This window comes from Coenobita brevimanus, chromosome 76 (assembly GCF_032717465.1).
Source record: "Coenobita brevimanus isolate Jiangsu-jjx chromosome 76, ASM3271746v2, whole genome shotgun sequence".
Classification (NCBI taxonomy): domain Eukaryota; kingdom Metazoa; phylum Arthropoda; class Malacostraca; order Decapoda; family Coenobitidae; genus Coenobita; species Coenobita brevimanus.
Window position 1 is genome coordinate 20,936,773 of NC_137029.1, and position 6,044 is coordinate 20,942,816.

At 45.3% G+C, this 6,044-nt stretch overlaps 1 non-coding gene across 1 annotated transcript; it reads left to right on the top strand.

Moving 5' to 3' along the window:
* The first annotated feature begins 1,689 nt into the window (after window positions 1–1,689).
* LOC145408324 (5S ribosomal RNA) lies at window positions 1,690–1,808 on the top strand. Its single transcript, XR_013898915.1, has one exon. It is a non-coding gene; the product is annotated as a 5S ribosomal RNA (ribosomal RNA).
* The last annotated feature ends 4,236 nt before the right edge of the window (window positions 1,809–6,044 follow it).

The window sequence follows — 6,044 nt, forward strand, 5'->3', positions numbered from 1 at the left end:
GCTGGGCCGTTGGTAGGGGCGGGAAGTCTCCGGCAGCAAGAGGCGGTGGAGGTGGGCTTCCTGACGTTTTTTGAGAGCCCCAAATGAAGGTACCTGGGGGGGCAGGGTTGGGACTTGATTTTTGTTGCTCCTGCACCCAGGAGACTTGATGAAGTCGCCCCTTGTTGACCAGGGCTTGTCTGGTGGGACAGCTTGGATGCCAGGCGTGGTGTTTTCCGGCACAGTTGGGGCAGTGTGCTGGGATTTTTTCCCCTGCCTTGAATTTGGCCAGGCAGATGTTGTGTTGTGCTCGCTGCCACTGATGCCGCAGGCGTAGGGGCAATTGCACGTTGACTTGTGGTGTCCATACCTGTGGCATCTGTAACAACGGAGTGGTTCCGGGGTGAATGGGCGCAGATGGAAGGTGCCCCAGCTTCCTAGATCTAGCTCTGGGATCAATGGTCCCTGCAGTGTGACCAGGACTTGCCTTGTTTCCTCCCGGCTCCTTGCCTTTTGGCATCTCTCTGCTCCCTCGACTTGCTTGTGAGTGAGCAGCAGGTTCGTGGGCATGTGACGGGGGTATCCCATAACTATGGCTTTTGTTGCTTGTTTCTCTGGAGTCAGTTCTATTATTTCCAGGGGGAGGGTTTCATCCTGAGCTGCGGTATGCAGGCGGTTGTAGGACTCTTCGTCCAACGGGATGATAATGGAGTGCCCGCTCTTGCTCATTCCGTTGGAGCAGCGGAACCCTGGCAGTCTCTTTTCCAGGACGACTACAGCGCCGTAGAACGAGGGAAAGCCCTCCTGCATGGGAACCCAGAAGACTGGGAATCGTAGCTGAGGACAGGGTCGAGGTGCGACAGTGACAGATGGGCGTGGGGGAGGGGCTGCCCTTTGTGGGGGCGGGTTGCCTTTTTGCAGAGGGGGCAGGGTTTCCCTGAGGTTTCCTGGTTTCTTAGTTTTCACCAGGGTGAAGCCGTCGTCCTCAACGATAGTTGAAGGATTAGGGTCGTGGGCAGTAGAGGTGTTGGGGATGGGCAGAGGTGTATCCTCGGGGTTGGTATCCATGCCCTCGTGGATCCTTACAGATTTCTGAGGGCGGCAAAAGGAGGAGTGGGAGGTGGCAGAGGAGTATGAAGCAGCGGTGTTAGGTGGGAGGGCATCAGGGGAATCCCCTGCAGAGGAGTCGGAACCTGAGAAAGAGGGGCGCCGCACGTGCTTGTTGGCAAGGCTGGAGGATGCTTGGGACCTGTCATGGGCCATGGGACGAGAGGTCAAGGAGATGTCACGATGACAGGTGAGCGTATGGATACGCGAGCGTGACTTGACAGTGGGGACGTGAGGCCGAGAGTCATTGTCGGAGGCTTTGGTCACACTAGACTTAGCCTTAGTGGCAGGTGGGACACGTTTGGTCAGGACCGACTGGTGTCGGGGGCGTGCAGTCCCGGGGGGACGAGGGGGGGGGGGTGTGCCTGCATGGCTTACCACACAGTCCCTAGGAATGTAGATATACTATTACAATATATAGTATCTATTACAATATATAGTATCATCTCGGTAAATACAGAAATATATATATTACTAAGTAAATCAAATGTAGGTTCTAATGTCCCTAGACTTAAATGTGCATTTTGTAAAAGTACAAAATGCACGAACCAGCGCTTGCAACTGCGTGAGTACAGCAGCTTACCAAGCGAGCCATTTAGGCTATACCACGGCTATACCACGTTGAGTACACCGCTTCTCGTCCGATCAGCGAAGTTAAGCAACGTTGGGTCTGGTTAGTACTTGGATGGGTGACTGCCTGGGAACACCAGATGCTGTTGGCATCCCTACGTGTCAAGTGGGGTTGGTGGAGGATTAGTGCCCCTCCCTGTAAAACAATTAACTCTAAGCCCTTGGCCACCCCGTCTGGGATACATGGCGTCTGGCAATGAATGAATGAATGAACAAAATGCACTGATTAAGTCTGGGACTGGAGTTAAGATTACACTTGATTACGGTAAAATATGTATCACTGCATAATCAGGGGGAACGTATATAAAGTGTGAAGTACATCTACAAACACACACACACACACACACACACACAAATAAAACAGAGAAACGGCCAAAGGTCCCTACAGTACAGTGACGTGGGGGGGTTCTCTCCACTCTCTAAAGGGCGACGCAAGAGACCCCGTCACTACCCCGTGAGGGTCAAGCCTAACCCTAGCCCTAACAGAAATGCCGCCCTCACCGCCACCTATAACCAGGCCCTACAGGTCCCCCTTCATGGAAATGCCCTAACAACACTCCTTCAGGGTTCGGCGTCGTACTACAGTGAGGGACACTAACGGCAGGCCGTGAAAGACAAGCAAAAAAGCAAAAAACTCCCGAGAGCAAGAGCAGGGCTCTTGGAAAAGCAGAGAGAAAAACACTGAGCAGTGGTGAAAACAGACACACAGCTCAAGCAGCACTGGCAAAGGCGTGATCACAGCTCCAGTGGCAAGCAGTGGTGATGAATTGGAAGCAAGCCTCCAAGACAACACCACAACAAGTCAGCTTGGAGAGCGAGACAAGGCACTAAGCAAGGGCTGGAGAGCTGGGAGAGAGGTGTGAACGGCACGACTGCAGCAGCGCGAATACCGAAGATACAATAGTGAGAGGGTATAATCAGCTATAAACAGGCAAAAAATTATTATACGAAGATAATGAGGGAGGCTCACAGACAATTTGAGGAAGACATTACAAATAGAAGTAGTGATTAACCTAAGCTTTTTTACAGTTTCATCCGAAGCAAAACCAAAGTTAAAGATAAAATATAGTCCATTACGGATGCGGGGATCATCTATACACAAGAGAAAGATATTTGTGAAACACTAAATAGAAACTTCCAATCAGTTCTTACAAAAGAAAGTAATTTTGAGAGAGATGATATGGAACATGAATCCCTACACGTATTACCAGATCTACAAATATCAGAAAAAGAAGTACAGGAAGAGTTAAGTAAATTAGACAAAGAAAAAGCAAATGGTCCTGAAGAAATTTCAGGTTGGGTGCTACATGAATCTACAGAAGAGGTATGCAGACCATTGTATTTAATATTCAAGGAATCCTTAGGTCAAAGTAAACTACTTGATATCTGACCAGTGTTCTATGTAGGATACTAGAAAAGCTGATAAGAAAAGTTCGGGTAAAACATCTAGAAGAACACAGTATGATAACAGAGAGGCAGTTCGGTTTTAGAAAGGGAAAATCATGTGTTACTAACCTATTAAGGTACTATGATAGAGTTACAGAAACATTACAGAAAAGAGCAGGATGGGTGGACAGTATATATTTAGATTTCAAGAAAGCATTTGACAGAGTACCAAACCAAAGACTTTTATGGAAACTGTACCATCAAGGAGGTATCCAAGGCAATCTGTACTGTTGGATGCAGTATTTTTTCAGAAAAAAAGGAAATGAGAACAGTATTAAGGGGAAATTACTCGTCATGGAGAGAAGTGACTAGTGGAGTTCAGTTATGTTTTCAGTATATATAAATGACATAGACAGTAACACTGGAAATGGAAGCTATCAAAATAAGTTTGCGGACGATGCAAAAATACAAGGAAATATTACTAAAACAGATTCTTGCAAAGAGTTTCAAGAGGAATTAAATAAACTTCAAGAATGGAGCAATAAATGGCAAATGGAATTTAATGTGGACAAGTGTCATGTAATTAAGTTTGGTAAAAGTGAGAAAAGACCAGACTGGGATTATAAATTAGGAAGAGCAACCCTACACCTATCAGAAAGGAGAAGGACCTAGGAGTGATATCAATAACAGACTATCTGCAGATGATCACATCAGAGAGAAGGTACGTAACATGTATACATTGCTTGCTGATATGAGGATAGCATTCACAGCTATAAATGAAGACATGCTGAAAAAGATAATAGCATCATTCATTAGACCAACCCAGGAGTATGCATCAGTAGCCTGGAATCCTCATCTCAAAAAACACATAGATAAGATTGAAAAAGTACAAAAGGCAGCTACAAGATGGGTACCAAGCTTAAGGGATCTAAACTACGAAGAAAGACTAGAAAAATTGAATCTACCAACACTACAAGACAGAAGGAAACGAGGGGACATGATTATGCTATATAAATGCATCTCAGGGAATGAAAAACTAGACATAAATGAATATATAATCTATGGGGAAGCATCAGCAAGAGAACACTGCAAAAGAACTACATAAAAAGAGAGGCGATAAAGACGTAAGGAAATTCAGTTTCCCAAATAGGGCAACTGATCAGTGGAATGCACTACCTAATGAAACAGGGATGTGCCAAAACTATTCACAAATTTAACCATATGTATGATAAAAATGGTTTAATACACAGGACAGTACGAGCTTGACTCATTCCTGTAAAGATACAATTAGGTACGAACAATTAGGTAAGAACACACACCAGTGGCTCAAACCACACCACCAGCTTTTGCTCTGCGACACTGGCCGCAAAAATTGTGGTTGGCGCGGGCGCCCACCTCTCACACAATCTTGTGCTGCCTTCTGGTGACTTTACACTGAGTGGGATGCCAAATGTTTTCCTGTAAATCAGGAAACCATTTACTACGTTGGGTAGTATCCATATAAAGAAATGTCATATAGTAGTTTAGTAGGACTGTTCTCCAACCGGGACAAGCGGAATGAGTCTGTAACAGTTTACATCCGAGAGATGGTTGGAGTTTATTATTCATATATTGGTTTTCAGGGACGGGTAAGACTGATCAGCGTAGTCTTAAATGTCGGGACAGGAAGCTTTGGCCCGGGTTCCAGTTCTCCTAATGGGACACACGTGAACTGAATGATTGGTTGGTGGATTTGAAATAAATTATTCAAGAAGGATCAAAAATTAATGAATGATAAGGATCAAAAATTAATGAAAGATGATTATTAAAGCTAGTCATTGAGATTTGTGGTAGGTGGGGGCGCTCACCATCCACTCACTCAATGTAGTGCTGCTCTCGGGTGTCTGTCCTGTCCCCTCCTCCATCCTTCTTTCCTTCCATCTTCTTCTTTCTTTCTTTCCTTCATTCTTTCCTCGTCCTTCTGCCTACGGGTGACTTTACACTCCCTCTTCCGTCTTTCATTCCTTCATTCTTTCCTCTTCCTTCTGCCTGTGGGTGACTCTACACTGAGTGACAAGCCAAATGGTTTCCTGTACACCAGGAAACCATTTACTACGCTAGGTGGTAACCATATAACCAAATTTTGGCACCTGGTGGTTCAGTGGGTAATTATTGTGCTCCAATCGGATTGAGCCGGTGAAGGTTTATATCCAAGGGATGGTTGGGGTTTATTGCTCACGTAATGCCACTCAGGGATGAATGAGGTTGGTCACTCTCATCTTAAATGTCAGGACCAACTGCCTAGCCCCGGCTCCTACGCTTCTCATGGGGCAACGTAGGATTGGATGATGGATGGATGGATGGTCAATGAGATGTATTATCTTCAAGAAATATGCTGAGTGTGTGGTTCCGGTATCCAAAGTTCTCTGTAGTGGAGACATCGGAAGGTGAAGGGAAAGAAGGAGGGGAAGGGGGAAAGGAAGAGAGAGAGAGAGAGAGAGAGAGATAGAGAGAGAGAGAGAGAGATAGAGAGAGAGAGAGAGAGAGAGAGAGAGAGAGAGAGAGAGAGAGAGAGAGAACAGATAACAGGAGGTCTATTGGCCCATGACGATATTATCTGGAAAAAATGCTAATTCTACTAAAATTTAACCAACGTGTAAGAGAAAAGGATAGAAAAGAGCAAGGGTCTCCTCCACCTGTCACACCATCTGTTTAAACTGGCAGGAAAAAAGATAGAAACACCATGTTTGTTAAAAAAAAAAAAAAAAAAAAAAGATATTTTAAAGGAAAGGCAGACGAGGAACGACTATGCATTATGTAATATCTGCTCTACAGACCTGTAAAAGAAAAGCAAACACGATCGCCGAATGTTCTCTTTATAAAACAAACGTCTCCCAGTCGTCAGCATCACTTTAACCTGGAATAAACAACGCTAAGTTAGTTGTAGCCAGTAGACTCAAAAT